Genomic DNA, 14,764 nt, shown 5'->3' with positions numbered 1-14,764 from the left:
TATTAACATTGATTTAAGTAAAACAAAGAAACATACAAACTTTAACAAAAACTTCATTTATTTTAGTTTTGGAGCGTGATAAACGATAATTTACTTTGAAAAGATGCATCTTTCTTTTATCTATCTATTGATGTAAAAAGATTGACGCATTCTTCACCTTCGATATTCGCTTTCGATTTACAAAATTAATTTAGATAAACACCATTGTTGTCAATTAACTTTGGTCTATATATACCGAGATAATAGTTTAAAAACTTTCAAAGCATCAAAGTTGTATTCGTTTGAGCATAAGAAGTTTGAAAAAATAGCCGTGTAGCTTGACAACTCATACCTCAGAAACGTAAGTAAGTTTAATTATATATTTATCAAACCCGTTATTAAACTAAATGCTCAGTTTCTTTTGAATCAGTTGATTTATTTACTAAGTATTTGGTCAGTAGTAAATATTTTCATTCTATTTATTCTTTTCCCTAAATATTATGAGGTTCCTTTTGTACTTGAAATTTTAAGAGAATGTGCTAAAGTCACGATACGCCGTGATATTGTGCAGCTGTTTTAACTACACTCTCATCATGAAGTTTGGGAAAACGGTCTTTAGATAACGTCACTACTGTTTTGTCTGTTGAACTAGCACAATTCATGAATTTGGTGACCAATTTGTGCTTGCATTTTGCATGAACTCCGGAAATAACAGTGTTGCACATGGACAGTTAACAAATTCTTGTGTTGTACATTATTTTCTAATGTTCACAGGGCGAGATTATACACTACACTAGTATATTAATGTTTAACAATAGCGTATTTTTCTATATATAACTGTATGCCATATGTCATATATTATTACGTGTACAGCAATATACAACCATATATAGTTTTGTAAATTACCAAATATGATAATTTTATATTTTCAGAGAAAGATGTCCGCACTATGGCTTGCAATTTTCCTGATAGCAGCAATATTTTGTTGTATGATTTTGCCGATCGCCGGACAGTTCTTTTATAATCCTTTTATGTATCCGTATTATAGTTATTACTCATCACTCTACAGAAGATTTCCCTACATGTTTTATGGAGCGGATTAAAGTTCGGGTATGTACAATCAATTTAAGATTGATATTTAACGAAATAATTCTAAAGTAAAAAAAAACAGATTTTCATATAAACAGAAAGGCACAAGATCATCAACATAATCCAAGAGCTTTTAAGTAAAAAACGTGACAGTAAACGTAAATCTTGTATTGCTATGAAAAATACACTTTATTTGAATCTCGATTTTTTCATTCTAAATTGGCATCAATAAATTGTAAAAGTTCGCTTGGGAAGTCATTATTGCAAGTTTAAAAGGAATGAATTTAAATACCGAGAAAAAAAAAGTCGTGTGCTTTTTTTTATAACTATTGATTGTTCAAAGTAAAAGTCACATAGCTAATTGGCTGTAAAGAAATGATTTTTTTCGGAACAGATTAATTAAGACTTATTTAAGATGTTGTTTTTAATAGTATTATATTTTTCTTTCAAGACAACTAAAACAAGCATTTACATTTTGTATCAAAATATTAAAAATATGTTTCTCTAGAAATTTGTTAAAGGTCCATTACTAAGGGAAAGTGAGTTGGCAATTTTTTTCACAGCCAGTGCATAGACTTCTGCAAGACACTAAATAATGAAGATCGGCAGGTCAAAATTTACAGGTCTTTGGAACTCAAAGAAATGTATGTGTATTATGTTGAAATTTCAATGAATCGACAGAATGACCCCCCAGGTCTTTTTAACTTTCTTCATACTTCATAGAAAAATAATTGTCGTATACTGCGATTTATTTCGAATTTCTACATACCAACTTTCATTTTCCAATAAAATGAAATAGTTTCTGTGCTTTTTAAAAGAAATTAAAATGTTCACTTTCCTTAGTATTGGACCTTTAAGAAGTAGTTTGCATTTTAGCATCTTATGTTGTTTTTTTTTTCATTTATATTTACTAAAATAATTGAGGTAAAGTGTACTTTATTGTTTTCAATTTTGTTTTGGTTTTAGCAAAGGCTTGTATTAATTACCACAACAACAGTTTTTAAGTGTCGTATGGCGGCTTTGAAAAGTTTCCGTTACTTGGACTCAGTGCCATCATATTTTCTGGTACTATGGGACCATGGAGTACGTTCATCTTTACAATAATAGAATTCAGCTCAAGCCGATGCTAGGGGACGTGTGGGGAGTTGCACATTTCATTACCACTAATGAACAGTCAAACCGAGTCTGCTATTATGTTGTTTGGTTGCGTTCATTGTTTCCAAATGGTCTTTTCACAGATTCACTGATTTCATTGTACATCTTTAAAATGTCTTCACTTTTAGACGTATTTTTTTCATGTGTTTGTAAAACGTCATTGAATATGTTTTACGTAAAATAGGCGTTAGGTCAAATAAAGCAGTTTCAGTTAAACATGTCATGTTTTAGCTTACAATACGAACTAACGCCATGACAAAGATATTGAGAAATATTTTTGAAATGAATTTAAATGTATAACAATGTCCTTTGGAAGCATTAAATGCAACCAAGCAAAACAATATCAGACTCGGTCTGACTGAGTCTGAACATGAGATGAAATGTAAAAGGCAACAGCACAAACGGCCGCTTGCACCTGTAAAGGCGGAACTCTGTTTTCCAGAAACATAAAATTGACCCATGATCATAATGCCCACAAAATACTACAGCCATGGGTAAAAACACTTCAAGCAAAGTCGGCTTCGGAAAGATTGATTTCAATGTTTTATGAAACTGTTACTTGCATTCTAACAGCAATAACTTTTTTTGTGAATAGTGAACAAGAACAGTTTGAATATGTGTTTAAAGTTTCATTTGCAACCGATATTATAGATAGAGTTTTTTTCCTTTATTTCAGGAGTATGTCATTCAGAAAATACATCAACAAGTCGAGAAATCATATAAATCTCCGTCATTGTATATTTTCATGAAATGTTTCCTACAATAAATTATACATGAACTTTTATCGAAGAATACATTATTTATTTATGTGAACTATGTATTTTGTTATTTTTGTTATTAGCTTAATATATCCTCCCGCAATTCGGTTATGGAAAAACATAAACAGCAAATCGGTATAAGAAGACAAGGAAAAACGTAATTATTTTGATGGCTAATGAACGATATTGTCTTTCATTTGTTATTGATGATATTCTCAAAATATATTTCACATGTATTGACAATATACAATGCTACATACGTTTATCCCATTTATCTAATCGTCACCTTGCCGCAAAAAGTGAATAAGTCCTTTAGGTCAATGCAGTTATTCACTTCTTGCGTTGAGGTGACGTAATGTACAAGTTCGACATTCGATCAACAATACATCAAGGCTCGTTCATTAAATGTTTATACTATGTTAAAATGTATATTTGTTCTGATACAGCTATGTGCAATAAGAATATTCTGCTTCAAAATACCTAATATCCTAAAGCTTAATTAAACATGTTTCAAACTCAAAAATCTTCCTTCCTGTATTTACAATGACTAAAGAGAATTTTGAATTCACCCAAATGTCGGCAGAATCAGCCTGTGTCTTCAATAACGCCAGTAATAAATCTTCAGAACTTTGGTTGAGTTGCCAGAAAGTATTTGCTCTCAGTGTCTGAAACACAACTATAAATGCAAACTCTGTCATGTTATTTACGATAACCATGTGAGATAATGCAGGGATACATTCATAGGAAAACGCATTTTAAAAACAATACATTAAACGAATTATTATAACCCGCAAAATATATGTCTGATCCCACTCAGTTTAAGAAATTTATGTCAGTGCTAATTGGTCAAAGAAATAAGAATATTAAATATATCATTTTCGCAGGTAAAATTTGAAATAAAGTTTTTGAAAAATGATAAAAATTGCAATGATATAGAAACATAATTGAAATTAAAGCATAGAGAAACAACCGTAACGTACCGTATGTCACAATAGTTGCTGTATCTAACTAGAAAAAAACAACAACATGTTTAACAGCTTGTGTACATGTGTACATAACATTCCTGTAAAGAAAAAGGATGAATACAAAACCCACATACATAAGACCTTCCTGAGTAGGCCATCATAACCATGAAACAACATTACCCTAAAACGCATAAAACTTAATTTGTCACATCGCACACCACAAACACGAGACAAAACGACAAAGGCACGACTTTTGAATATTCTGCAGCAGAAAGCTATGGGGATTTAATGGGTAACCAATCTCACTTTTGTCGCCGAAAATATTTAAAACACATACTACCAAAATAAAACAATTCATTAAACAACGCAAAATAAATGACATATACGCATATCATATTTAATTAATGTACGTCACCAGGTTACCAGGTCATTGTTAAGAGTAAGGTATCGATATTAAAACAAGATATGAAAAATAAAATTACTCCGAACTGGTAAAAATACAAATTATACTGGTATATTTAAGTATACAATCAGTCCTTTATTGCACATTTGTTCACTTAACTTGGAATGCACAATCCCTACAAAAGCAAAGGTATTCTAGAAGGAATCTACGAAGCACCAGTCAAAGATTCAATAAAATGCAGGATATTTGCTACATTATTATAAATAACAACTTTCATTCCTACCAAGAAAACTGTAAAAAGACAGTAGTACTACTACGCTACCACCACTCAGAAGCAGGAGGAGAAAAAGCGAATAATAAATCCCGACAAAATGCAAAAGAGACATCAATCAACTACAGTCTTATCAGTGATTTGGGCCTCCTTGGAAGGGTGATTAAGGTCGCTGACTTCGAATCACTTACCCCTCACCGATTCGAGCCTCACTCGGGGCGTTGAATTCTTGTTGTGAGGAAGCCATCTAGCTGGCTTACGGAGGGTCGGGGGTAGTACCTAGGTAAACGCCCATATTGAAATAATGCACGGAGTACCTGGAGTCTTCCTCCCACATCAAAGCTGAAAATTCGCCATATGACCTATAATTGCGTCGATGCAATTGTATTTTATCGTATTATTGTGTTTTGAATATGAAAAACGTAATATATAGACGAAAACTGTAGTGCCGAGTGTAATCAGGCAAATGATGGTGCGCAGTGTTACTAGAAACAAAATGTTGTTGTTGTTTACGTTATATAAAAAAATAGAACTTTTCTTGAGAACCTGAAATACAGCAGTATATCATTGGTTTTTTCATGTAATATCATTCAATTAAAAGATGTCTTACAAGGTAAGTTTCCCAGTGTAAAAAAAAACCCTTCTCATTCAAGGGAAAAGTGAGCTTAATACGGCAATGCTTTTGTGTAATAGAATATTATAAAATCGAAACTAAAATTCATTACCACATATTTTTTACTGTTTATCAACTGTTTTATCATAGATACTTTAAATATATATTTCAAACTATATTGTACGTAAAGACAATCAATAATTTTCATTTGGGTACATGTTCTCTCGTACTTTGAGATTGCGGCATTCTACAAATTGTCACAGGTCACTTCAGTTTATTAGGCAGGCCGATATTGTGCTATATCTTATATGAGGGTAGGATAAATAGAGAATAATAGGTTAGTGCCGTAGATGAGAAAGTTTATCTGGCGAGGTGGAGGAGGTTATCGGGTGAGCCGAAGGCGAACCTGATAACGTCCGGAGCCGAGCCAAATAAACTTTCTCCATCTTAGGCACTAACCTATTATTCTATTTATCTTGTCATTACTTCATTTTTCGATATTTGGCAATTCATTTTACAAAAATAAGTGTGCGACAACCGCTTTAATGACGTCATATTCGTAATGACGTCACTTATATAATGACGTGATTACCGGCAAAATCGCAATATCTTCGTTTTTGAATAAAAACTCATTATTTGACCACTCATTTTCTTAGTTCGGACATTTTCAACACAATGATGATGGTTTCGTTGCAAAATTTCTTGTGACAACAATATCGATCATAAGGTCACATGATCAACTGACCGTATATCACTGGTCACATGATCAACTGACGGTATATCAAGAAAGATATACGGCACCCTGATATCGGGTCGAAAATACTGCAAGTGACAGGATAAATAATTATACATGTATTCCTATTCCGATACGGCTCTATCTTATCGTAAAACTTGGCATGTTTTTTGTCAATATACAGAAAGCGTTGAAACTCTGTTTTTAAAGGAATTTTGAAGCAAGAAAGAAATAACTTATTTTATAATAAGATATATATCTAGAATGTGCACGACGAGGACTTTCCAAATATATCCGGGATGGTATCTTAACTTTAACTTTTCCTTCAAAAAATACTTAGTAAAACAGGGTTATCGTGTAATTCAATATAGAGAGTATATTGAATTTGAGAGGCGTTTTTCAAACGAATTTTGAAGCAACCAAATATTGACTTATTTTGAAGGAAAATATACCCTCGTAAAGGTCTTGAATTGTTTTTTAAGGAAATATCCAGGATGGTATAATAGAATGAATAGAAATTTGTAATTTATGACATTTTCTATGGTAACTGTATCATTTTCCTATATAAATCAATGTAAATATAGGAATAGGATTGATCAGTTGCGCTGTCTGATGGCTTATCAGAATATGTGCCGTAGATGTACTGATAAGGTCGCCTAAGAGGAGAATAGTTCCACATGTATATTCATTACTTGTGATATAAATTATAGTCAATCGCCTATATATCTAAAAACCGTCGTTAGGAAAGAAATATTCATATATTATAGGGAATATTAAAGTTTATATATTCACACATTACAAAATAACATTATAATATCAGCAATACACAATTAGAACATATTGAATACTCAACCCTGAAAAAGCAAAACGGGGACACTTCCAATGTAACAGGATTTTTGAACAACGGAAATTTAGTTAGTTAGTTAGTTATTCTCAGTTATTCTCGTGTTTAAACTTCAACTATTGACACTGTTTACATATGAGCCGTGCCATGAGAAAACCAACATAATGGGTTGGCGACCAGCATGGATCCAGACCAGCCTGCGCATCCGCGCAGTCTGGTCAGGATCCATGCCGTTCGCTAACAGTTTCTCTAATTGCAATAGGCTTTGAAGGCGAACAGCATGGATCCAGACCAGACTGCGCGGATGCACAGGCTGGTCTGGATCCATGCTGGTCGCAAAACCACTAAGTTGGTTTTCTCATGGCACGGCTCATATATTCAATGTTATTTTCAAAGGGCCGGTTTCAAATACGTATTTGTTTTGATTATTACAACAATCGTCTCGCTCAGTATACCTAGACAAAAAGACAAATTTGTAGGATTGGTTCTATCTTTAATTGTAAAAAAATCTAAATGGTGTGCATCAATCAGAAGCTTGGCACAAAAACAGAAATAAAACAAAAGGAAAACGAGTAAAAAATAATAAGTACTGCCAAAAAGCTTTTCATTAACATCGATTTAATTGAAAAAAATAAAAATGTTTACTTTATTTTTTGAGCATGATAAACGATAGTTAACTTTTAACAGATGCGTCTTTCTTTTAACTGTCTTTTGTTGTTGAAAGAATGACGCTTTTTTGTCCTTCGATATTTGTTTTCGATTTACAAATTTGGATAAACAACATTGTTTTTTTTCAACTGGCATTGTGCTATATATACCGGTGTAATAGTCTACACATTTTTAAAGCGTCAACGTTGTATTGGTTTGAGCATAAAAAGTTTGGAAATAATAACAGTCGTGAACTACTTGATAACTAAATACCTCAGAAACGTAAGTAAGTTTAAATATATATTGTATCAAACCTGTAATTATACTAAATGCTCAGTTTCTTTTGAATGAATTAATCTTTTTCAAAGTTTTAATTCTGAACAGTAGTAAATATTGTCATTATCCTTATTCTTTTCAACAGAAGAAATGACGTTCATTTATTACTTAAAACTCTATAGGGAATGCGCTAAAGCCGCTTAGTGATATTGTGCAGCCGTTTTTACTACACCCACGTCATGAAGTCAGTGAAAACCGTCTTTTGATGACGTCACTATCATTTTGTCTGGCGAATCTAGCACATTTCATGAATTTGGTGATTATATTGTGCCTTTCATTTTGCAAGATCTCCGGAAACAATTAATTATTGTCGCAAATGGACCGGTAACAAATTTCTGTGTTGAACGTTATTTTCTAATGTTCCCAGGGCGAGATGTTTAACTAGTACCATTACGTTTATTAGCATATATAGTTTCGTATATTGCTGTTTAACAATTACGTATTTTCGATATATAATTGCATACCACATTTTACCTATTATTATTTATAATTACGTGTACAACCAGATATAGTCTTGTTGATTAATACCAAATATGATGACTTATATATTTCAGAGAAAGATGTCCACGCTATGGCTTGCAATTTTCCTGATAGCGGCAATACTTTTGTGTATGATCTTGCCGAGCGCCTCACAGGTCTTTTATCCTGCCATGTATCCGTATTATTATTACTCAGCGCTCTTTGGTAGATATCCCTACATGTTTTTTGGAGGGGATTAAAATTCGGGTATGTTCAGTCAATTTAAGTCTATCCTTAATCTAAAGTTCCATAAGGCTTTAAATTTTATGTTTAAAACGGATGGATAAACTGCTGTTTAAATAGATGTTATGCATAATTACATGGTTAGAAAAACGCTACTTCTAATAATGCACATGAACCCATACAGTTAGCGTCATAAAGGGAGGTAATAAAAACAATAGATACAATAAAATTTTCAATTATGTTCATCAAAATTCAAATCTTTGACATGTATAAAAGAAAAGAAATATTGGAAATAAGATTTTACAGGAAATTGATATATTTTATGGTCATAATGAAAAATGTAGAAGCCACATTTTATTTAAAGGCATAGGACTTTCATGCATTTTTTAAATTCAATAGTGTTAAAGTCTTCATTTTCATGTCAACAGAAAAACACAAGATCATTAAGGTAGTGAAGAGCTTTAAGTAAGAATCGTGACAGTAAACGTGTATATTTCATTGCTATAAAGAACAAACTTTATTTAAATCTCGAATTTTCATTTTAAATTGGCATCGATAAATTGTAAAAGTTCGCTTAAAAAGTCATTATTAATAGTGCTGACTGTGTCGAAAAGAACTGCCATGCGCTTTTTGTACCTATTGGTTATTCCAAAAAAGTCACACAGCTTTTTTACTGTAAAGAAATGTTGGATTTTTTCCGATGAAATTAATTAACAGTAATTTGACTTGTTTTATATAGTATTTTAATTTTCTTTAAAGACAACTGAAACATGCATTAACATTTTGTATCAAAATATTGAAAATATGTTTATCTAGAAATTCGTTAAGATGTCGTTTACATTTAACATCTTACGTTTTATTTATGTTTTTTTTTTTCGAAGATTTATATTCACTCAAATAATTGAGGTTAAGTGTAGTTGTTTACTGCTTTCATTTTTGTTTTCGTTTTACCAAAGGCTTGTACAGGTTTTATTTATTATCAAAACAACAGTTTTTAAGCGTCATGTGGCGGCTGTGAAAAGTCTCCTTTTATTGGGGACTCGGTGCTTTTATATTTTCTGGTCCTCTGGGATCATAGAGTACATTCATTTTTACAATAATAGAATTCCGCTCAAGCCGATGCCAGGGGACGTGTGGGGCGTTGCACATCTCACAACCACTCATGATCTGGTTTTATGTTGTTTGATTGCTTCCTTTGTTTTCAAAGGATCTTTCCACATGTTTAATTGTACATGACATATTATAGCTTACAATAAGACCTCGCGCCATGACAAAGAAATTGTTAGATAAAAATCAAATATATATATTTTAATTGAAATTAAATGTACAATAGTGTCCTTTGGATTCATTGAACGCAACCAGGCAAAACAATATCAGACCCGGTTTGATAAGCCTGATCATGAGAGGCAATGCAAAGGGCAACAGAACACACCTGTTAACCCTTATCATGCTGGACACGATTGATTCTGCCTTTGCGACCAGTGTAGATCATGATCATCCGTGCAGTTTGATCAAGATCTGCACTGTTCGCCATTCAGTCAGTATCGTTTTGGTAAACACTCCTTTTAACAGTGAATGGTACTGTCCAAATTTAAAGATGGACAAGTTTATTATAGAAATTTAGCAGGGTAAGGGTTAAAGCGGAGTTCTGTTATCCAGAAATATTAAATTGAACAATGATCGCAAAGCCCACAAAATATTACAAGTAGTAGAAACACTTCCAACAAAATCGGTTTTAAAACGATTTATTTCAATGTGTTATGAACCTGTCACTGGCATTCCAACAGCAATAACTTCTTTAGTGAATGTTACATAACATGTTTCATTTGATGATATTATCAGTTAGAGTGTTTTCCTTTTTTTCAGGAGTATGCCATTCAGAAATTACATCAGCAAGTCGAGAAATCGTCTAAATCTCCGTCATTGTATATTTTCATGAAGTGTTTTCTATAATAAATTATACATGAGCTTTTATCGCAGAATACATTATTAATTTCTGTAAAATCAAAGTCGAGAAATTATCTAAGTCTCCGTCACTGTATGCTTCAATCAAATGTTTCTACAATAAATTGTACAAGTGAGCTTTTATAGCAGAATACATTAATTATTTATGTAAAATATGTGTTTTGTCATTATTATTATTAGATTACTATATCCTCTTGCAAATCGGATGTTGAAAAACATATATGGGAAGACAAGGAAAAATGTTATAGTTTTGATGTACGATATTTGTCTTCTTTTTCTTATGAATATTTTCAAAACATTTTTTGTTTGTTTTGGGTTTAACGCCGTTTTTCAAAACATATTTTACGTCTGTCTATATTATACAAAGCTATATACGTTTACCCTGTTTATCATATTTATAATTTCAACATTCGATCAATAATACATCAAGGCGCGTTTAGCAAATGTCTATGCTATATTAAAAGGTATATTTGTTCTGATACGGCTATGTGCAATAAAAATATTTTGTGCTGCTAAAGAATAATATCCTAGTATCCTAGGAAAGGGTTATTTTCATGTTTCAAACACGGTAACCTTCTTCTTTCGTTGTATTTACGACTAACGTGAATTTTGAATTCACACAAAAGGCCAGTTGGAGGTCGGCAGAAACAGTCTGTGTCTTAAAAAATACCATCACTAAATCTTCAGAACTTCGGATGATTTGCCAGAAGGCATATGCTGTCAGTGACTGTTTCACAAACTATAAATGTAAACACTGTCATGTCATTTATGACAACCAAGTGAGATAATATAATGCGAGACTGCATATAAAACAACTCATTCTAGGAATTACTTTATCCCGTGAAATATATGTCTGATCCCAATCAGTTAAAGAAAACTTATGTAAGTGTTAATTGGTCAAAGAAAAACGAATATTAAATATATCATTTTCGCAGGTGATGGCTGAAATAAAGTTTCAGAAAAGTGATAAAAATTGCGATGATATAGAAACAGAATTGAAATCAAAACATAGAGAAACAACATTAACGTAGCGTGTGTCTCAACAGTTGCAGTATCTAATTAGAAAAGAAAACATGTACAGAACACTCCTGTAAAGAAAAAGAATGAATTACAAAACCCTCATACACACGGCCTTACCGAGTAGGCCATTAGTACCATAAAACAGCCCGACCAACACATCACTTAATTTGTCACATCGCTAGCCATAAACACTAGACAAAATACCAAAGGTACCTTTTTGGAATTTTATGCAGAGAGAAGCTGTGGGGATTGTATTAATTTATCGGGTAACCAACCTCACTTTTATGACCGGAAGTATTTAGAACACTTATTACCAAAACAAACAAATTTATTTAACAACGCGAATTAAATTACAGATACGCATATACATAAGTAGTGTACGTGACCAGGTCATAGTCAAGACTAAAGGACCAATATCAAAACAAGATATGAAAAATAAACTCGAACTGCTAATAATATATAAAGTATTCTAGTAAAGTTAAGTACAAAATCAGCCTTTCATTGCACATTTGTTCACTAAACCTAGAATTCACAAAAGCAAAGGTATTCTGAAAGGAAACTATGAAACACCAGTCAATGATTTAAAAAGGAGGAGTCAATAAAATCCAAGACAATTGCTATATTATTAAAGCATAACAACTTTCAACACCTTCAAAAGACAGTGCATTACCACCGCTCAGAAGCCAGGACAAAAGCGAAAACAAAACAAATAAATCCCGACAAAATTCAAAAGACATCTAACAACTACAGTCCTGTCAGGTGACAGAATGGTTAAGGTCCCTGACTTCGACCACTTGCCCCTCACCGAGGTGGGTTCGAGCCACACTCGGGGCGTTGAATTCTTCACGTGAGGAAGCCATCCAGCTGACTTACAGAAGGTCGTTGGTTCTACCCAGTGCACCTCCATATTGAAATAATGCACGGAGAGGTGCCTGGGGTCTTACTCCACCATCAAAGCTGAAAAGTCGCCTTATGACCTATATGCACAACTACGCAGAATAGGTCACATCAGATGGTATCTGACCAGTGATGCCAGAAAGACCCCTGTCAACAGCCTGGTCACTTCACGGTTAGACTACTGTAATGCCTCGTTAAGTGGTATTCCAAACAGTACACTTAACAAGTTGCAACATGTCCAGAACACGGCAGCTTGCGTCATCACAAAGACACCCCTTCGCAATCATATAACTCCGGTTCTGAAGGAGCTCCATTGGTTGCCAGTGAAATACAGGGTACTTTACAATGTTCCGATCAATACTTTTAAGGCTTTACACAATCAGTCCCCTGCCTTTATAAGGGATATGATAGAAGTGTATAAACCTGTCAGAAGACACACTGTCACTGGTTATGCAAAAAGCTAAAACCATGATGTATTGCAATCGCAGCATTTCGTTCACTGCTCCAAAGCTTTGGAACCCCCTTCCCGTCAAGATCAGGAGAGGTCACACTCTAGCTGATTTCAAAAATTTTCTAAAAACCCACTTCTTTGTACAACATTTCGTTAATTGACCGATACATTTTTTCATTTCATAAAGCAGCGTAGAATAGTATTTTATCCTACGGTCATTTAAATACTTTTACATATGTATGTATGTTTGTCTTGTTTTATCTGTATGTTTAAGATTCATGATTTTTGTTAAATCACGGTGGGGAAACCACGTGACTAAATCGGATAACGTGCACGCAAAAGTGCTAAAAATAGGCCCGCTTCAGGTATGTTTTTTCACTATAACTTTTTTGATCCGTAATTGTTTTAAATGAGATAACGTGCATAAACCCCGCAATAAAAGGCTCTTTCAGCGGATATATGTAACTTGATGAAACGCCCTCCCGTTTTTAGGTAATCCTTGCCCAACCAATTCGAAAGATGCAAAATATTTTGGTAACGAACACGTCTGTTCACAAGTTACGCATCTAGGACAGATTCTGCAGAGAATTTTCGCTGGAATGTAGGTTTGGAATAAAGCTTGTCATTGTCCAAAGTCCTGTACCAAATATTTAACATGACTATTCATGAATATTGAAGATATCGTAAGACAAAGGGTGCGGTAACGTACACGTTGCGGTTTTCAGGAGGTAACGTACACGTCATTTTTCATCAGAGGGTAACGTACACGTCAAAGGCTATTTATCATGCATGTAGAACATCTTTGTCTTTAAATGATTGAACTGTAAACATTTTGATATTGTTAAAAAAAGATGCAGATGCTGGGAATAGGTTGTTTTTCTTTCGATAGGTTAGTATATACACAAAAATGCTACAGTGAAAATGAGCAGCGTCATTCCTCACCCTAACTTGGAAATAATTATACGTTTACTGCTCTTTAAACGTTTCTTGTATATCTATACATAAAAAGGTAAAATGATAAAATTTTGAAATTATTTTGCTCTAAATATATCATATGCGCAACCGACCATGTATCTTTGAGTGAAAAAGTTGACAGTTGTTTACGGGGGATGGAAGCCTAGTACTTGTTCTTTCCAGTAACGATGGTTAGTTTAGTTGTCCGCACCATAAGATTATGACGTTTGAAAGAGGACGTAAATCAAAGACAAACAAAAATAAGTATTAACATTTAATACGCACATAGTTATCATTGTTGCACCAAGGGTAACAGCATTAAAACTATCATAATTATTATCTATTTATAGCATGGAGAATAAATATATGTGCCAGGAGTGCAGAAAGTCTTTTCGGAGAAAAAGTAATTTAAAGAGCACGAGAAGAGACACAGTGGAGCGTGAACCTACCACTGTTGTGAGAAAAACTACTCTTCAAAAGCCCATCTAACCAGACATCGGTAAGTCCGGATATATTCAATTCATAAATCTGTTTTTAATTTATCAGTCTAAATCTAAGATCCTAATGTATGGGTAGAGCGTTGGACTTGTAGCCCGGAGGCCGAGGGTTCGAATTACGTCCGCAGTATTTGACTGCTACCATCACAATGCATTCGTTCCTCGCGAGTACTGGCAGAACTCCAGGAAACAGTCATGGTGAGTGGACGATATAATGTGTATGAATTTTACTATACAATCGATCTAAAATCATAAATTATTAAAGAAACCTATACACTTTAAGTTTTTTTTTTCTACCAAGAATCGACTAAAATGATGCCACAGCAAGTACTAGACTCCCATTCTCTATAAGCAACTGTCAACTTTCCCACATAACGTTTGAACGTGGCAACAATGCATGGAAAGTCTTACAGTGCTTGTAATGTTATGATTTATCCTTAGCGTTGGCGTCCTGAAATTATGGTTGCAGGGGTGTATGCGCTAG

At 33.5% G+C, this 14,764-nt stretch overlaps 2 long non-coding RNA genes across 2 annotated transcripts; both read left to right on the top strand.

The window, feature by feature from the left end:
- The first annotated feature begins 202 nt into the window (after positions 1–202).
- Positions 203–3,036, top strand: LOC123548014 (uncharacterized). Its single transcript, XR_006685793.1, has 3 exons — positions 203–340; positions 912–1,089; positions 2,900–3,036. It is a non-coding gene; the product is annotated as an uncharacterized LOC123548014 (long non-coding RNA).
- Positions 3,037–7,582: 4,546 nt separating this feature from the next.
- On the top strand, positions 7,583–10,614 carry LOC123548013 (uncharacterized). The gene is made up of 3 exons (XR_006685792.1): positions 7,583–7,740; positions 8,349–8,520; positions 10,363–10,614. It is a non-coding gene; the product is annotated as an uncharacterized LOC123548013 (long non-coding RNA).
- The last annotated feature ends 4,150 nt before the right edge of the window (positions 10,615–14,764 follow it).

The sequence above is a fragment of the Mercenaria mercenaria genome, chromosome 9 (genome assembly GCF_021730395.1).
Source record: "Mercenaria mercenaria strain notata chromosome 9, MADL_Memer_1, whole genome shotgun sequence".
NCBI classification, from domain to species: domain Eukaryota; kingdom Metazoa; phylum Mollusca; class Bivalvia; order Venerida; family Veneridae; genus Mercenaria; species Mercenaria mercenaria.
The sequence above is the reverse complement of the archived record's forward strand: the minus strand, read 5'-3'. Positions and strand labels throughout refer to the sequence as shown.